General features: G+C 36.6%; 1 protein-coding gene and 1 pseudogene across 9 annotated transcripts in view; one reads left to right on the forward strand and one right to left on the reverse strand.

Annotated features, from left to right (window-relative positions):
* The window catches only part of ACAP2 (ArfGAP with coiled-coil, ankyrin repeat and PH domains 2), a 142,697-nt gene that overhangs the window by 94,000 nt on the left and 27,980 nt on the right, over positions 1 to 20,717 (reverse strand). The window lies entirely within an intron of this gene.
* Positions 10,684 to 12,191, forward strand: LOC109387029 (RNA-binding protein FUS pseudogene; annotated as a pseudogene).

A 20,717-nucleotide genomic window follows, 5' to 3' on the forward strand; every position in this document is an offset into this window, starting at 1 on the left:
GCATAATCATATTTTACTTTACATTTACAGTCATGAACTCTTAAGCTGGCAGCTACAACCAAGAACCAAAAAATGGTGCATCCTGCTTCTTGTAACTCATCTCTGCTAATAAATGACAAGAAGCAAGGATAATTCATTAGGGGAAATATTTTATTTGGGTGGTTTCTATAAACAAGGGACTATAATTCTTTTACGTTATTTTTCATCTTTGCTGTTCCTTGTCCAGTGTGCCACAAAATTATTTTAAGGTGTTTCCTATAAGAATTGTTTTAAAAGTGTTCTCGTTATCCGAGTAGTTGTAGATATATTTCAAACTATAACTGGTAATGTTTAGAAGCCTGAGTGCTAACCTAAGAAGTAATTGAGTGAATTCTACTCTGGAAGGAAGGGATGATCTCAGTGGATGTTGTATGACTTTTATATTTCTGTGCCATCAAATATAGGTTAAAATGATCAACTGTGCAATTCTGCTGTTTAAACGGGAACGATTGGCCTTGGCCCTAAATGAGAGGGCTGATGTTTTAAGTTGCCTATTTTATTGTAAATTAATCCATCCTAATTTTTTAAAATTTGGTTGAATGTTTTTCTTGTTTAATGTTTAAAAAATAAAAACTGGAAGTTCAAAAAAATAAAAAATAAAAAAATAACTAAATAAAACCATATAGTTGAGATTTTGAAACTAACCTCTATATTCCTTGCTTTATATAATAGATACAGTCCTAAAAGTTGCATATAAATTGAATAACTATTTAGATACTCGAGGAGTTGCCTATATGTCTATCATGGTCCCTACCATGGCCAACCAACTTCCTCTTTCAGCTTGATAGCCTTATCCACTGTGGGCAATGCTGGGGTATTCTTTGCAAAGACAGGACAATGGATGGATCAAGGATAGCCGAATGACCCAAGGGCAGCCCTGTAACTCAATAGGTAGCAAAACTAAGTGAACAAAACCCCCCTATCAATGAGATGACTCCCTATGTGTTTTGACCAGAGAACACAGAGAATACACAGCCTGGAAACCTGCTTTTTTAAAGAAATCCCTTATTAAATCCTTTTGCAATGTGAGTGTCCACCCCTTGTTTTGTTCAGTAAATTCTGTGTCCTTTATAATTTGGTCTCTTTAACACCTTTATGTTGAGAGGCAATGGAATGGAGTTTTAAAAAACTGCCTGTGTTTGAATTCATGTTTTACTTTGTACTAGCTATGTAATGTTGAATAAATTCCTTATGTTTCAATTTCATCTACAAAATACAAATAACAGCCTCTCCCATAGAGATATGTGACAATTAAATTTGTAAATGCATATAAAAACCTTAGCATAGTGCCTGACACTCAATAAGTACTCACTGAATGTCAACTATAATTATAGTGTTAAAGGAAATACACAATCTCTTTTCATTTTACAGGGCCAAGAGGGAATGAAGCAGTAGTAAGATTGTTATCACATAGTTCCAACAAGAATTTGAAATGGTTTGAAAAAGGAGCAAAAAAAAGTTACAACAGGCCTATGATCAGCAAATAAAACAGCAAGTTCAAATTCAAGAGCAAACACTTCTATGTTGTTGCCCTCTTCCAAAAATTATACGTCAAATATACTGGAGTCTTCTCCTTCTTCATAACTTCAATCTAGACCACAGCACTATGTAATGTGATAAAATACTATTTGAAAATCCACTTGGCTTTTCAGAGTAAGGTCACTTCTATCTGACTCCCCTAAGAACTTACAGAGAACTGACACTGCAATCAGCACGAAGGAGAGTTAAGGCTCTGAATGTATATTTATTACACAATAATGATAAGCCACATTTTTTAAAGTCTGTGCCTTTATTTTTGAGGCATGTCAGTGAAATTAAAAGGTCTTTCTTCTCCAAATGTTAGGTTTAATGTTGTAACTCCTCCTATGTGCTCAGATTGATCTACTAGGCAAACCTGGCAATATCCATGAGAAATTCAGTCCTGTAATGGAAAACAAACTAGAAATGGAAACCAAATTTTAGTCTAACTCTCTACTTATTAATATGAGTCCCTGAGAAAATAATTTAATTTCTCCAGACCTCAGTTCTCTCATCATAAAAAGTAAGGAATGGACTGGATCATCTTTACTATCACGTCTAGCTCTGAACATTCTATTATTCTGGAATGAGCATTCAAAGGAAAGTTAAAACCTGGATTTGATTATCTTCTCTAAGCAAGATTTCCTCCAGGCCTTCACTCGTGCTTTCAACATAGTTACAGAAAAAAAAGAAAACGCTCATAAACCATGAAAACCCTGACCAAACTTTATATTGTTTCACTCATCCCTTTAAAAAGCCTCTTTTATGTACTTCTTAAAAGGCAAGATAATGAATACAGATAAAATAATGGAGTGGGTTTTTTTTTTAAGTTTGTTGTTCAGTTTAACATTTTAGGGGGGGGGAAATTATCATCTGTCCACACGTATATCTTTCTGATCAAGCTCCTTTATATTTTTAAAGACTGTAAGCATTATTCTGCCATTTCCCAGAGGAAGAAGAAAAAAAAAACTTTTAAAAAAAGGTAGTAAAAGGAACATGTACCTCATTTGCCATCAAGTTCTCCCCTGTCGATACACAGTATCCAAAGTAAAACCTTCAAGGCCAAAGAGTCCAAGTGAATGAATAGCACACTCTGAAGACATTATTCAGGTATCAATAACTCTATGAGTCCAAGCTCATTGTTTTAAAAAAAAAAAAAAAAAGGTAATAACTATGTACTGTGTCAGATGGGTAGTAGACTTGGGGGAGGGGAGGTTATCACTTTGTGGGGTATACAAACGTCTAATCATTATATTATTTTGTACACCTGAAACCAATAATAAAAAAGGAAAAAAAAAGGTAATCCAGTTACAATATTATCCAGGCATCATCCTGCATAGAGAATTGGAGGTGAAAGAAGGGGAGAAGTACAGGTCTTCTGTTCCTAGGGCTCCAGATTCACTCCTTAATAGGGGTGTGATTTCAATGGTCACTTCCAGGATTTGCTCTGCATAGCAGATAGGGGCTATATACAAAGTTGTTTTTTTTTTTTAGCTGAGCCATCCTGCCCCCTTTTGGCAGCTCAGAGGCAGCTCAGCTTGGGCCAGGAATCGAACCGGTAACCCTGTTGCTCAGAGCTCGCACTCTTGAGTGAGCTCTTAACCAACTGAGCCACTCGGCCAACCCTACAAAGTTATTTTTTTATCATGTGAGTTAGTTTTGTTTTTAATCATGGCAAATACTATTCACAGGAAACTAGTCTAAGGAAATAATGTTTTATTTTGAACAGATAGCAAATTCGATTTCTTATACACACACACACATATACACACACTCCAATAATGGTTCAGAAAGCTATGTTTCCATTTCACCCTTCCTCATCTAACAGCCTGAATTTCTTGTCCAGGGAGTTACCATATCCAAACAGGTGAAATGGCACTATAATTACAGGTGCAGTTAACATCATTCTACTGTGCCATCAAAGAGCATGGTGGAAGAAGAGATGGTCCATCTATTATGTTGGGATCAATAAGTCAGCAGTGACACCTGACTGGTTAATAGTCCCCTCCAGTTTTCACAGAAAATACAAAGTTAAAATGAAGGCATTAGTCATTTGAAGAGGGGTACAGTCACTTTAATGAGAAAAAAGAGGGTGAAGAAAAAAACTACAAACTTACAGGCTAGATAATATTGCCTTCAACTAGGCCCAGAAAAATAAAAGCTGAAGAAGATATTTCTGTCTTGAAATCACAACAAACTCAGGAAGGTCTACTTCAAAAACAATTTTTTAAGTTGACTTTCTACAAAGGCAATCTATTCCCAAGAATTCTCATCATGGTAGTATGTTTTGATTTGATGAGAAAACAAAGTAGCTACCATCACTGTTTAAAGGATTAAAATCAAATTTCCGGGCCAGCCAAGTGGCTCAGTTGGTTAAGAGTTCGCTCAAGAGTGCTGAGCTGCCGCTGAGCTGCCAACAGGTGGCAGGTGGCAGGATGGCTCAGCTAAAAAATAAAATAAAATAAATAAAAATAAAATGTTCAACTAAAGCAGTTAAACTGCAAAGTTTATCATATTAGTGGTCTGTCACAGGCAATACCATTAAGGAGAAGGGAGCACTATAACGTCATGGTTTTAACAGGAGAGATGAGATTTCTCTAAGAAAAGGACACTGTGACTGGTAATACTATCAGGATGACCAAGTATAAGATGGGACTATCAGCAGACTCACACTGAGAAAAAGCAGCAAGGTGTGAGGGACATCTAGGACGACGCACAGACAAAAATGCCAAAAATTATAATCAGAGACCTGCCAAATTCCCCTTCCACAGCTGTTCCCCATTACCCTTTTCAGGAACTGGAAATGGTATTTAAGGCTCAAGATATACTGCAAATCAGAGCAAGTAGGTAACTATATACTGGGCCTTCCTGCGTTCTCTCCATGACATATCATGGGCTGCTAAACAAATCACAGCCATAACTTTCCCAGACTCCTCCATTAACAACAACAAAAAAATCCCTATTAATACATAATGAAAATAATTTTGCCTTACCGCTCACTGTGTTTTACAATGTGTAGGGCACCTTAGTGCAAGATATAGAGAATACAAAATAGTAATGTAAAATAATAAAAAGGAAAAAAAAAAATTAAGAGGGAGTAACAACCCCAGACTCACAGAATCTTGAATTGGAAGAAAGCTTAGCAAATTGCTAAATGTCGGAACTGTTTAATAAAAGTGCAGCAGCTGTGTTTAGAAAAGCATTTCACATAGTATTTCATCTCCATTAAAACCCTGCAATTTTTACAAGATTGTAAACAGGATGCAGAAGAATACAAATTTAAGAGACTAATAAATAGGCTTGGAGTTTCAAAGCCAATGTTCACACCATAAACCATCTTGCGACACTGAAGTACCTTCTACTCCTCAGCAGATGAGTACCTCACCACCACCATTTCCACAAAGCACCTTATGCTTGTTTCACTTGGCACTCAATATGATAATTCAACTACTGGTATGGATGCCTAAATTGAGAGACCTTGAGAGAGACTATGGTTCACTTTGCTATACATCCCTAGCTCATTTATTTACTGTATGGAAGGATAGATGCAGTACTGAAAACAGTTATGTAATCCAGGGCCTGGGGCCACTCATGATGACTATACCTCCATCTCAGTGCACATGTATTTTTGTGTAACTTTCCAATTCCCTCTTGCTGTAGCTTGTAGTTTATTTCAACCTGCCATGACCTCTCCAGCCTTGTACAGATGTTACTATAAAAGTCGTTAGAGAAAATAAAAGAAAAAAGAACACACAAATGATTGCATAACCTCACCACTAGATTTAAAATAAAACAAGGAAAAAGTCAGTTTTTTCCATATATGAGGATGAGCCTGTATACCTTTAATCTAAGCATTACAATACCTGTAATTTCTTTTAAACTTAAGAGAAATGGGAAATTTTTTATAATTTTTTACTCCAGAATGTAGACTAATATAAAATTTGGACTTCTAAAACAGGCCTTGAAAAAAACCTCAAAGGAGCTAAGGAGGAATTCACTCCAATACCACCACAAAATTACAATACCATGATTCCCACGCTGCATTCAACTTATAATCAAACAGAATCCTTAAACATTCAAAGAAAAGAACTGAAATAGTTATACTAATCAAAACTGGGGGGATAAAAAACTTTAAACAACTTACAAAAAACACAACTAGAAAAATTCGGACAAACAAAGAAACCTGAGATTTCCCTTCCTTTTCTCTAACAACAAACAGGAGCAAATATCTATTGCTTGGCATGTGTGAATGAAATAAACAGAGATCCTTGCCCTCCTAGACTTTAAATTAGAAGAGGAGGACAGGCAATAAAAAACAAACATAATAAATAAGTCAATTAGATACTATTCGCTAAGGTGATACGTGCTATTAAAAAAAAGTAAAACAGAATGGGATGGGGGCAGGGAGAGCTACAATTTTAAATAGGGTGGTCAAGATGGATGTTATAGGCAGAAAAAATAACCAATGCAACGGCCCTGGTGTGTTCAGAGAATAGCAAGGAGGCCAGTGTGGCTGAAACAGGAAAAGCAAAGGAGAGGTGCAGGAAAGGAAGTGAGAGAATTAATGGAGAGCCCATCGTCATTAAGAGCCTTGTAAGCCAACAGTAAAGATTCTAGTTTTATTCTAAATGAAATAGGGAACCGCCAAAGGGTGTGAAGCAGGGAAGAGACACAGTATGACCTATTTTTTTTCAAGAATCACTCTGGCTGCTGTGTGGAGAAGGCTGTAGGGAAACGAAAGAGGAAGCAAGAAGACCAGTTAGGAGGCTAGAGAATGCAGGTAAGAAATGACATTGGCTTAAACTAAATACCAGTTCAGAGTAAGAAATGTTCAGATTCTGGATATATTTTGAATGTAAAGCCAAGAGGATTCCCTCAGGGATTGGACAGGGCATGTGAGCGTATGTACAGATAAGCCATATGTGTAAACAAGGATGGATTCAAAGATTTTGGCTAGAGCAGCCAAAAGGATAGAGTTGCAACCAACTGAGATGGAGAAAACTATGGGCAAAACAGTTTTGGGGCAAAAAGATCCTGAATTCAGTTTTGTATTAAACTGAAATCTTTATTAGATATATATATAGAAGTGGTGACATCAAATAGGCCAGTAAATATAAGAGTCTGGAGTTCAGAAGTCTGAGCTGGGAGTATAAATTTAGGAATCATGGGCATATAGATAGTATTTACAGCCACGAGACTGGCTATTATCCAAAGGAAAATGAAGACAGAAAAAAGGATTAGGGGCTGAGATCAGGGGCACTCTGATATTAAAGGTCAGGGAGAACAAGGGGGAAGTAGCAAAAGAAACTGAGAAGAAGCAACAAACAAGGTAAGAGGAAAACCAAGAGAGTGTGGTGTAGAAAGGAAGTGAAAAAAAGTGTATCAAGGAGGAAGGAGTGATCAACTATGTCAAAAGCTACTGACAGATCAAATAAGATAAGGGCTGAGAATAAACATCAATTTTTAAGACAAGTCAAAATGTCTGGAAAACAATTTTTTAAATGTTGAAAAGCCGGTCCGGCCTGATACTTTGATGAACCACGAGTATGCTCCTACAGAACAGATATAATATTTTAAAATAGAAGTCTGAAAATTTTTCCAGGAATATAAGGCACATGAAACTGAAATGAGAAAAAAAGAATTCCCAACTAGAAACTCTGAAAATGCCTATTAACAATCAACAAGTAAGACAAGTAGCTTGGCTCCCCCATTCCCCTCTCCATTTTCAATCTCTTCCTGGAAGCTAAAACTAATTAATTACCGTATTTCCCCATGTATAAGACACACCCTTTTCCGAAAAATTTGGGGTCTAAAAACTGGGTGCGTCTTATACAGTGGTTGTTGGGGTTTTTTTTACTTGCATGCCCTGCTTTTTTTGCACTTGTTTTTGCTCTCATTGTTGTAGATGTTTTTACTTGCATTTCCCGCTTTTACGTGTTTGTTGTCTTTGCACTCATTGTTTCACACTTGTTACCGGTATATTATGGTAGGTTACGTTTTGCCCCGTTCTGCCAAGAAATGGCTCAGAAAAGATTTTCGTACAGTGCTGAATTCAAGTTAAAAGTGATCCAGTTTGCAAAAGTGAATGGAAATCGTGCTGCTGAATGTAAGTTTGGCCCTCCTCCAACTGAGAAAACAATCCAAGACTGGGTACGGAAAGAAGAAACCCTCCTGAAAACGCCATGGCACAAGACGGCCTTGAGAGGCAAGTCAGCAAAATGGCCAGATTTAGAGAGGGAATTGAAGATATGGATTGAAGAGCAAAGGGCAACTGGAATTTCTGTGTCCACAAAAATGGTTCAGCATGAGGCAAGAAGAATTGCTGATGAAAAAGAAGTTATGTAATACATTTTTTTTCAAATTTTGGGCCCCAACATTAAGATGCATCTTATACATGGGAACATCTTATACATGGGGAAACATGGTAGAGGGAAAAGAAACCTTCATATTGTTTCCCAATTTTGGGGGGGCCAAAATTCTATTGCCACTCATAATAGTAAACACAAACTAACTTAGAAATACAAGGACTGCCAATCCCTCTAACTCTCAATGAGACAAAATTACAGATCAAGATCTGTGCTTTCTTATCTATCTATAAAATTAGGATTGGTTACATTCCAACCCTAGTTCATTGTGTATAGCTGCTGTTACCCTTTGCTGATAAATTCTCAAAATTAAACGCAACACATATCTACAAGATCAATCATTTCAAAATAATTTCATTAACTCTTTATGGATAGTTTATAATTCTGTCCCACAAATTTACCAATCATGTCTTTCAGTAGTAAACAAAACTGTCCTGAAGACTGGGTTATCTTTGAAGAATCTAGCTACAATAACCTTAATGCAATCATATTAACTATATTGCTTGAAGAACCAAGAATCTTTTTACTAAAAATGTTATTTTCTATCAGCAAGTCTTCATCCTCCTGTTTAACCATCCTTATACTCTAACAGAGATTGTGCAACTTAAGAGACTGTACAACTTCGATAATATGTATATGTAAAGTATTTATTCATATCCCATAGTTCATCACTAGGTCTAATTTACAATGGCTAAGGACTACAGATACAATGGATGCTCATTAAACACCTGTTGATCTATAGCATCTGAGCAGCATGTTTCTGGTGATGCATATTACCAACAAAATAACAGGAAACATAAGATGTCAGATGACTTAACTGGGAGAACTAACAAACCAATATGCATAATTATGATGTATTTACCTTCATAAAACTGCTGTTACACTTTCAAGTAAGTATACACTAAGACACCCTACAAGTTCAAATTTTTTGTGTTTAACACAATTTGAGGGGAAAGGAACATAAACTACTACGTAAATTCTTACAGACTTATGGATTGGCTTAAATCTTATTTGCTCTGGTACGACCTGTAGCATAACTAAATCTGTGTCTAACAACTTGTCTTATAAGAGGATTTTATTGAAGTCTCAAAATAACTGACAAGTCTATTTTGAATTTGCCTTTTGTTTAATGCCATAAGGTATGGAGATATTTAGGTGATATACAATAAAATCTAGAATATATAAAGATGTCAGTAAGAAAGTTGCCTTGAATAATGGTGACCACACCTATTTCTGACCAAATAACAAGCATGTCAAAATACAGACTACTGGACCCCTATCTCCACTCACTCTGTCATAATCTTAATCTTCACAGTTTGAGGAATGTGTAAGTTTTTGTTTCCATTTCTTTCTTTTTTTATATGTGAAATAAACATTTTTTTAAATTAGTTTCAGCTGTACAACACAGTGCAATAGTTATAAAGTGACAACCCCTCTCCCCCAATCTGCCGCCCCACTCACCCCCCCCCAGGAATGTGTAATTTTAATAAGCATCCCAGTGACTCTGATGCAGTCAGCCATAGGAAAAGTCACTACTTTCAAGGGTAAAAATAAAAATACATCTCAACAGATAAACATGAACTTTTTCTTATAAAACACATTTTAGATTTTTAAAAAATCATATGTATGTTAATGCATTGGGAACAGAAATCACCCTAAGTTTTAAAATTCTCAAGACTGCCATAAACTGTTTCCAACATCACTGACAAAAAAAAAAAGCTAAAAAGCATGTTTCTTAAGGAAACAGCCCAACACTAAATACATGTATTTATTGTATGAATATGGGGCTGTGTCACATTCTGATGAGCCTCTATTATTTAAATCTACAAGAGTAAAACTACACTCCTATAAGGGACAGAGGCTCTCCTGGAGGGAAAAGCCATTCCCAGTGGCAAGTGTTAAGGTAGTACCCATCATCTGGGTAAAGACCAGGAGTAAAAACTGCAGTGTCTATTGACAAATGAATGGATAAGCAAAATGTGTCATGTACAATGGAATATTATCATTCAGCCTTAAAAAGGGAGGAAATTCTGACATGTTACAACATGGATGAACCTTGGAGACATTATGCTAAGTGAAATAAACCAGTCACAAAAAGACAACTACTGTATGATTCCACTTACATGAGGTACTTAGAGTAGTCAAAATCATAGGGACAGAAAGTGGAATGGAGGTTGCCTGGGGGGGCTGAAGGAAGGAGAGAGCTTATTGTTTAATGGGCACAGAGTTTACTTTTCCAAGATGAAAATAGTTCTGGAGATGAATGGTGATAATAGTTGCACAAAAATATGATTGTACTTAATACCACTGAACTGTACACTTAAAATGGTTATGACAATACATTTATTGTTATATGTATTTTACCACCATACAAAATTAGAAAAAAAATTAAAAGAATTTCTTCACATCAAAAGATATCATACACGGTTTATTTAGCTATTTCCATGGTTATGTCTAAACCATGTCTTTTTCCTGTGATTGGTATATTCCTAGTATTGACCAATTTTTAGACAAATTTATAGGTCAAACCATGGAGACATTTACAGATAATTAACATAACAATTAAATTGCATTACAATTCATATTGGATGTCCTTTTTTTTTTTAAGCTGGTTTTTGATGATGGCAAAGTATTACGTCATATGCGACACAGACCTACTGGTCAACCTCTTAAGAATCTATGCTTGAGTCCTCTAGGTGTCGGTGCTCTGTGACTTTGGAATCTTGCTGTGTGTCGTCAGCCTGTGCACGTGTGCACCAACATGGCCTCAAACAACTATACCTGACAAGCAACCCAAAGCCAGGGGGTCTCCCCCACCCAGCCTGGACAGGGATATTCCCAGCAGAAAGCAATCAGCCCTATGGACAGTTACGGTGGTTACAGCCCATCAGCGGACACTTCCAACTATGGCCAGAGCAGCTATGGCTCTCATGGACAGACCCAAAACAGACTACATAGCACTCAGTCAGCTCCCCAGGGATACGGCTCAATGGGTGGCTATGGTGGTGGCCAGAGTTCTCAATCGCCTTACGGGCAGCAGTCTTCCTACCCCGGCTATGGCCAGCAGCCAACTCCTAGCAGCACCTCAGGAAGTTACAGTAACGGTTCTCAGAGCAACAACTATGGAGCCCCAGAATGGGGGCTATGGCCCCCAGCCTGGCTATGGCGGCCAACAGCAAGGCTATGGACAGCAGCAAAGCTCCTATAATCCTCCTCAAGGCTACGGACAGTAGAACCAGTGCAACAGGAGCAGTGGAGGGGGCAGTGGAGGGAACTATGGCCAAGGTCAGTCCCCCATGAGCAGTGGCAGTGGTTATGGCAGTCAGGACCAGAGCAGTGCTGGTGGTGGCTACAAGAGAAGCCAGCAGGACCAAGGGGGCCAGGGCGGTGGTTACAACTGCAGCAGTCGTGGCTATGAACCCAGAAGCTGTGGAGGCAGGGGCAGCAGGGGCGGCATGGGTGGAAGTGACCATGGTGGCTTCAATAAATTTGGTGGCCCTCGGGACCAAGGATCACGTCATGATCTGAACAGGACAATTCCGACACCACTACCATCTTCGTGTGAGGCCTGGGTGAGAATGTTACCACTGAGTCTGTGGCTGACTGCTTCAAGCAGACTGGCATTATTAAGATGAACAAGAAGACAGGACAGCCCATGATTAATCTGTACATGGACAGGGAAACGGGCAAGCTGAAGGGAGAGGCACCGGTGTCATTTGATGACCCACCACCTACTGCTAAAGCGGCTACTGACTGGCTTGATGGTAAAGAATTCTCTGGGAATCCTATCAAGGTCTCATTTGCTACTCAGCGAGCAGATTTCAATCAGGATGGTGGCAGTGGGCATGGAGGCCGAGGGTGAGGAGGACCCAAGGGCTGTGGGGGCTACAGCGGAGGTGGCAGTGACCAGGGCAGATTCCCCAGAGCAGGCGGCGGTGGCGGAGGACAGCAGCGAGCGGGGTACTGGAAGTGCCCTAGCCCTGCACGTGAGAACATGGACTTCTATTGGAGGAATGAATGCAACCAGCGTAAGGCCCCTAAACCGGATGGCCCTGGAGGGGGCCCAGGAGGCTCCCACATGGGGGGTAGCTATGGAGATGATCGTCATGGTGGCAGAGGAGACTATGATCCAGGGGCTACCAAGGCTGAAGCAGGAACCATGGGGGCTTCTGAGGGGTACGGGGTGGTAGGGACAGAGATGGCTTTGGCCCTGGCAAGATGGACTCCAGCGGTGACCACAGACAGGACTGCAGGGAGAGGCCATGTTAGCCTGCCTCTTCAGGCTCCGGAACAGCTTTTCTTCTATATCCAGTGTTACCCTCATTATTTTGTAAACTTCCAACTCCTGATCTCCCATGAGTTTTTTGTGTTGGACTATGTAATTGTAACCATATCTCTGGATCCGTTTTAGTTAAAAAAAAAAAAACAACAAAAAACAACTAAGCCCTTTTGAGTTATCAGAAGTTTTTGTAAAATCAATCTTAGAAAAAAGAACAAATTAAGACAATAATAATTGCCTTGGAAATCAGCAATAATTTTTTTAAATAGGTTGCATACTAAAATATAAGCAATGTTTTGTATTCGTTCAACAAATATTTCTTTAGCATTTATTGCAAATGAGGCACTGTACAAGGGACTCAGGATATAGTAATAAAAAAAATAAGTCTCTGCTCTCATGGAATCTAAGTGAGGATAAGACAACAATCGGATATAAAAGATGTATGCATATTATATCAGGGGGTATAAGCACTTTTTAAAAAACCAGTATAAGAGGATACAGAATGATGAAAGGAGGTTCAATTTTAAATATTTAAGAAAAAATATTTATGGTTGAACTATACTAAGGAATAGGAAAAAAAATCGCTTTAACAAAATAGTGAAGAAAATAGTTGAATAAATGTGATTTTTGTTATATTCCACAGAAAGAAGTTTCATATACATATTTAAATTCAGACCTTAAAGCACTCAAACTTTGTTTCCTTTATAACTAGTTTAGGTTTGAAGTGTTTGTTGCTTTAAATTTTTACTGATTCTGCCTTACTTTATTTGGTGAGCTATACTACAATCTTGATTCCTTATGATAGGACACTAATCAATTAAATGAAAATTAGAGTCCACAAACAAACAAAAATGCCTGATATTTATTTTAAAGTGAATATTCCTTAAGAGAATGGAAAAACAAGTCACAGACTGGGAAAAAATATTTGCAAAATATATATTTGATAAAGGAATATTATTCCAAATATACAAAGAATTCTTAAACCTCAACAGTGAAAAAACAAGCAACCCAATTAAAAAATATTTGACCCCCTATATAGTGATGGAAAAGGAATTGACTTAGGGTGGTGAACACACAATGTAATATATAGATGATGTATTTTATAACTGTACAATTGAAAACTACATAATTTTACTAATCAATATCACCCCAACAATTTTTTAAAAAATATAAAGTAAAATTATATTTTAAAAAAATAAATAAAATAAAATTAAGGAAAATGAAAACAAATTGGCCAAAGACCTTAACATGCATCTTGCCAAAGATAAATGGATGGCAAATAAGCAAATGAAGAGGTGCTCCACATCATATGTCAACAGAGAAACGAAAATTAAAACAATAATGAGATACTACTACATACCTATTAGAATGACCAAAATCAAGAATACTGACACCACCAAATGCTGGTGAGAATGTGGAACAATATTGCCGCGGGAATGCAAAATGGCACAGCCACTTTGAAAAACAGTTTGGGGATTTCTTACAAAAATAAACATACTCTTTCCACATAATCGAGCAATTATACCCCTTGGTATTTGCCCAAATAAGTTGAAAACTTAAGTCCACACACAAACCTTCACACAGATACATATATAGCAGCTTCATTCATAATTGCCAAAACTTGGAAGCAACCACGATGTCCCTCAGTAGGTGAATGGATAAATATACTGTGGTACATCCAGACAATGGATTATTATTCAGCACCAAAAAAAAATGAGTTATCAAGCGATGACAAGACATGCAGAAACTTAAATACATACTCATATTTAACTAAGTGCAAGAAGCCCATCTAAAGAGGCTACATACTGTATGATTCTAACAATATGACGTTCTAAAAGGCAAAACTATGGAGTCAGGAAAAAGATCAGTGGTTTTCAGAGATTAAAAGGAGCAAGGGATGAATGAGCACAGCACAGAGACGTTTTAGGGGAGTGAAACTATTCTGTATGTTACTACAGTGGTGGGTACGTCATTATATATTTGTCAAAATCTACAGAACGTGCAACACCAAGAGTGAACTCTAATGTAAACGACGGACTCTGAGTCATAATGACAGGTCGAAGTACACTCATTAATTGTAACAAACGTACCACTCTGGTGCCTGATGTTGACAGTAAAGGAAGTTGTGTCTGGGGGCAGGGAGAATATGGGAATTCTCTGTACTTTCTGCCCAAGTTTTCTGCGAACATAAAACTACTCTAAAAAATAAGTATTACAATAAAAAAAACACTTGCTGATGTCTATATCATCAGCACTTGTAATTTTAAAATACTTTCAAATGTATGACCATTCAATACCATTGATTTGATAGATTTTTCTATGTGAAAGATAAAAATAACTTTCTCTTAAAAAAATATGTATACATATATATCCAAAGTGGTAAGTATATTTTATGACGTAGTAAATTTTAAAAATCTCAAGTCATAGAAGGTGAAGTTTTATGGTGGGAAAAAATAAGAACCATAAAAAAGTGAAGATAAACCACAGGTTGGGAGAGATTTTCACTGACAAAGATTTGTACATCTGTACAAAAATTCTACAAATCAAAATGAAAAAGACAAATAGATCAATATAAAATAGGGGGAAAATATGAATAGGCAACTTATAGAAGAGGAAACATGAATGGACTATTAACATGAAAAGATGCTCAACATCACTAGCAATTAAGAAACAAATCTAAAATCATAAGATACCATTTTACATCCATCATATTGGCAAAAATTTTATAGTCTTGACAATACCAAATACAGGGCAGGATCTGAAATATACAGTCTCATACATAGCTAGTGGGAGTATATGTTGATATAACTTCTTCATAGAGCAATTTGGTAATATCTGGTAAAACTGAAGATGTACGTAACCCTTCTCCACCTGGGAGTTCTACTCCTTAGCTCACACATGTGCAGATACATACAGAGGAATTTCAAAGTAACACTCTGAACATAGCACTGATAAAAATAGGACAATTTAAATGTCTACCCACATACAGAGGGGCTCAATACCATAAAGTATTCCAAACGCCATAAAAACTATGAAAATAAACAAAAAGAACACGCATCTATTAGATTGACTTTCACAATTATAACACAAAGTAAAAACACGTGCAACAAAACACTTTCAGATAGAAAGGCTGTTATTTGAAAGTAAGCAATTCTTTTAGCATAAGATTAATATGTATCTGTCATAAAATATAAAAGGAAATCATCCCAACTTATAAAACCCACTTACCAATTTGAAAGGATATATCAAGATCTCAAATCTTTATCTCTAACCTATACATACCTCTCTCAAGAGATTCAGATTGCCTGTTGAAAATATCTGCTTAAATGGACCACACGTAACTCAAAAACTGGGCATTATCTTCTCCACCAAATCTGCTCTTTTCTATCTTAGTGAATAACAACACTTGATCCGCACAGATTATCAAGATAAATCTGGACAGCATCCTGGACTTCTTTTCCCCCATCCCTCATATCCAAGCAAACACAATGTCCTATATCATTCTACCTCCTAAATACTATCTATCTCTACTAGGTACCTAGAGCCTATCATCATTTTCTCAACCGAATTGCAGCAACTCTCTTCTAAAGCACTGTCCCACTCCAATGAAGTTAACTACATCCACACATTACAATCAAAATGTTCTTTAACAAGCAAAAATGTGATCAAGATATATCAATCTCCTAATTAACATTTTGAGGCGGCTCTCTACTATGCTCAGGTTAAAATCCTTAATGTGCCCCAAAGGCCCATGATTTGACCCTTATTAATGCCTCCATCCTCACCACACTACATGCTCACCTATATTTGGGCCTTTGCACACGCAGTTCTCTGCCACAAGCCCTTCTCCTTTTAAACTCCTTTTTACCTGTCCTTCACCTGTCTGCTTGAACACTCCTTACCTTGGGAAGCCTTACTTGCCTACGCAAGACAGAGATTTTTCTTAGCTGCTCTCAGAATTCACTTCAATTGTATCACTTAACACACTGTAATTTAGGTGTCCATTGTTCCATGAGGGCAGAAACTGAGTCTTGTTCACCATCCAAGCTCCAAAACCTAACTCAAAGGATTAACAGATTAAACTTTCTTCAAAAATCAAGAAATTTGCAATTATAATAACTTGCTCTTGGGTGGTTGCCCAGCCTGTCTGAAACCCATCTTCAACATTGTTCTTTTTAATAATTTCTCAACAAAGGGATAAATGAGACATCTAGATAAAAGCATTAATTCTTATAAAAACGTTTTGTAAGGAATACCACCCCTAAATATGTATATGTACAGGCTATTCAAAATATTGAGATATTAGGTAACATGGAGATATTTGCAATAGATTGTTAAGTAAAAAAAAAAGCCTCAGATAAATTTCTAGACGTGAGTATAAATATTTCAAGGCTTTTGTTATAAAGTGATATAATATCTATCCTCCTAACACCATCACCACCACCACCACCACCACCAAAGTCTAATAAACCAATTTATAATCCCACCAACCACATATGAACATATACCCACCTCTTTACATTCTGCGTATTAACCATTTCAATCCTTTCAATTGAAAGATTTAAAATAATGGCATCTCAATGTTGATTTAATTCCCACTTAATACAAAAGGTGAAAGAAAATAAGGTTTACTTGCCATCATATTTTTGTTTTTTTCAACTGCCTGTTAATGATATTAGCCTATTTTCTACTGAAGTAGGTTTCCAATAAAAAAAATCTTTTAACAGCTTTAGTGAGCTCTAATTCAAATATTATACTCATTTAAAATATACAATTCAATAGGTTTTAGTATATTCACAGAGTTGTGTACCCATCCCCACAATCTAATTTTAGCACATTTTCATCACCCAAAAAGAAACCTCATACCCATTAGCGCTCACTTCTCATTCCCCTTTCCCCTGCTCCCAGGCCTAGGCAACCACTAATCTACTCTCAATCTCAGCAGACTGGTTTATTGTGGACATTTCCTGTAACTGGAACGGCAAGATATTTTTAAGAGCTCTCTAAATACATAGGGTTTAAAATTTCTTTTACATATTCCAAATATTTTCCCATCTTTCATTTTATGAGGGGAGTAATGTTTTTATATAGTCAAATCTGATTTAAGGCTTTTGTCTTTGGTGTCATCCTTAGAAAGACAGTCCCGATTCCAAATACATAGATACCTCCTACATATTTTCTATTAGTACCTTCACAGCTTCAATTTCAACTTCAAGATCATTACCCTGCTTACAATTTATTCTGGAGAAGTAATGTATCCCACTTTGTTTCTCGCCAAATAGTCACATGTTGCCCCTCATTGTTTCTCAGGTAAGTATCCTTTCCCATTGATTAGAAGTATCACCTTTATCGTACTCTAAACTCTTACATACATTTGAGCCTGTCTCTAGATTTTTAAAAATTCTGTTCCTTTTAAATCTGTCAGTTCTGGGCTCAATACCACACCATTTTAATCTTGGTACTCCATTTTTAATATTTGACAGGGATACCATCCTCATTGCTCTTATTTTTCAAATTTTTCTTGGCTAGTCTCACATTTGTTCTTAGGTTTACTAGCCTTCAGAACACTGATATTGCATTTAAATTTATAAATCCATTTAAGAAGAATTTACACTTTGACAATGTTGAATCTTCAAGCAACATATTTAATTCCTTAGTCATATTTTTCTTTTTTGTCAAGTTCAATTTTGTTGTTTTATAAAGTCCCACATATTTTATGTTGACTTGATTTCTACTTATTTCATATCTTTGTTAATAATTTAAATGGAATTTCTCACATGTTTTTATTTCCATCTGCTTATTGGTATACTGGAAAGCTACCAACTTTATTCAATGTATAAATATTGAATGGTCCTTTTTAATTATTTGATTAATTTTCACTATATCCGCCTTCTACTTAATCAGATCTAAACATTATAAGCTGAAAAGGGCATATAGGAATATGATCAGAAAATGCATTCACCTCTAACCATACTCAAAACAAGCTAAATTTCTCAAGGAAGACCAGAGACATTTCCATTTAAAGAGCAGAAAGAATTAGCCAAGAACTTAGGAGAAGAGGATGGAAGTTAATGGAAAAAAACTGTTCCACTCAGAGTCCATCTGACACAACTTTCAATCTTAAAATGTGACTTACTACTTAACTTTAAAATTTGCCTAACAAACTAACATACATTTGTTTTCCCGGGGGAAGTATTGTCATGCCACAAAAATGTATCCTTAAGAGGAATCTTACTAAGTCTGGAATATATTATGGTAGAAAAATTATGAAAATCTCTTCAGTGGTGAACCATCTGGAATGATTTTTGTGTTACACTGTTAATTTGGGGGCAAAGAGGGTGACTGTTGCTTTTCCTTCTTTGGGGTATTTAGTTACCCCTTTCAGAGACTCATGATCAAAATAAATGACCTCTTAATTATGCTGATAATACATAATAAATCTTACCACATTAATGGTTTCCCTGTGATTAAGGCTGTTAAAGGCTGACCAAGTACTAGTGTAGGCAGGGCAAAAAGATAGCTTTATTTCCTATTGTTTTTATTCCTTTTTAAATCTCCCAACATACTTGTATATCTTAAACATTTCACTTAATTTCCAGTTAGATACATGTCATAAGAAATTTCATGAGGTCAGATTAGCTTTTAACACAGGCAATTTACCCAAATACTCCTTTTTTCATTATTCAAATTATACTTTTGCAGCCTGTACAGTTAAAACAAAACAGAACAGAAAAAAATACACAAAATTAAGCAATTAGCCTGGGGTTCAGGTAAATTTATTGGTACTATCGTCATTTCTGATCAATGTATTTCTTTGCTAACTCCAATTGCATGATATGAGAATATAGAAAATCTAAAATTGAGACTTTTAATCCCCATTCCTGCATTACCTACTACTTCAGCAATAATAAACCAATGGTGGTGGAGGGAGTGACATTCCTTGGTAAAAAGCAAAATTTCTAGCACCCAAACAACAGAATGGAGTTGATATATCCTGTGTTCTAATCCTTACTGTTATTGACTTATAATGGCCAACCATTTTAAATCTGACTTATTCATTATCTGTAAAATTATAAATAATATCACCTACCCCACTTTTCCCAAAAGGGTTTTGAGAATCCTAGAATCTCTTAGCTGGGGGATATCAAAGATAACCCATTTTAAAAATAGAGAAACCAAAATCAACTCTACTTAAGTACTTGAAAAGAAATAGATAAATACAACAGAATAAAACATTAAATAAATATTGGGTTGTCAGAAAAGTCAGGAAGTATTTTTTCTATGTTTTTCGTTGCAAAAATGCATCATGACTTTTTCAACAACCCAATATAAAGAAAAATAGTAAGAAATTCTACAGAAGTTTAGAAAAGATGGAAGTCAGTGAGGGCTGAAATGATTAGATGACTTTTAACAAGGAGACTCTTCAGGTATTTTTTACTTGGCTTTTTAATTTTTTTTATTTTTCAATTACACTTGACATTCAATATTATATTAGTTTCAGGTGCACAGCACAACGCTTAGACAATTACATAACTTACAAATACCCACCTGGCACTACACATAGTTATTACAATATTACTATATTTCCTGATATATTTTACATCCCTGTTATTATTTTGTAACTACCAACTTATATACCTTAATCCCTTAAGCTTTTTCACCAAGCCCCCAATCCCCCTCCTATCTGGCAACCATCAGTTCTCTGTATCTATAAATTTGTTTCTGTATGTTTGTTCATTTATTTTTTTAGATTCCACATATAAGTGAAATAATATGGCTTTTGTCTTTCTCTGTCTGACTTACTTCACTTAAGAAAATACCCTCTAGGGCCGGCCGAGTGGCGCATTGGTTAAGAGCTGGCTTGGGACGTCAGAGGGCCCCGGTTCAGATCCCACATATGAGGGCCAACGACACTGCCCTCTACAGCTAAAATGCTGAACAACAGCTCAATCTGGAGCTGGGAAGCCGTGAGTCACTGGCAACGGCTTAGGCTGCAGCCCCTGCTGCAGTGGACTGCCATGGGCTACCGTGTGTAGCCAGCAGCCAGCGTGATCAGCCAGTAGCCGCAGTGAGCGGCAGTCCAGAAGCCGGCGACTGATCTGCCTTGCCTGGGAAGAGAACAATGATGGTGCCAACTTGGGCCAGTGAAGCAAGTCCTCCACAACTAGACTGAAGAACAAAAGGACAGCAACTTGTCTGTTCCCCTTCCTCCAATTCCCCAGCGCTTTTCCCATCCCCCAATTCCCCAATAAAAATCTTTAAAAAAACAAAAAAAAGAAAATACCCTCTAGGTCCATCCATGTTGTCATAAATGGTAAGATTTCATTCCTTTTTATAATAGTAATAGTCGATTGTATATATGTACCACTTTTCTTTGTCCAATCCTCTATCAATGGACACTTAGGTTGCTTCCATATCTTAGCTATTGTAAATAATGCTGCAATGAACATAGGGATGCATATATCTTTTCATATTAGTGTTTTGGATTTCTTTGGATAAATACACAGAAGTGAGAT

Source organism: Hipposideros armiger, unplaced genomic scaffold, assembly GCF_001890085.2.
Source record: "Hipposideros armiger isolate ML-2016 unplaced genomic scaffold, ASM189008v1 scaffold_8, whole genome shotgun sequence".
Classification (NCBI taxonomy): Eukaryota; Metazoa; Chordata; class Mammalia; order Chiroptera; family Hipposideridae; genus Hipposideros; species Hipposideros armiger.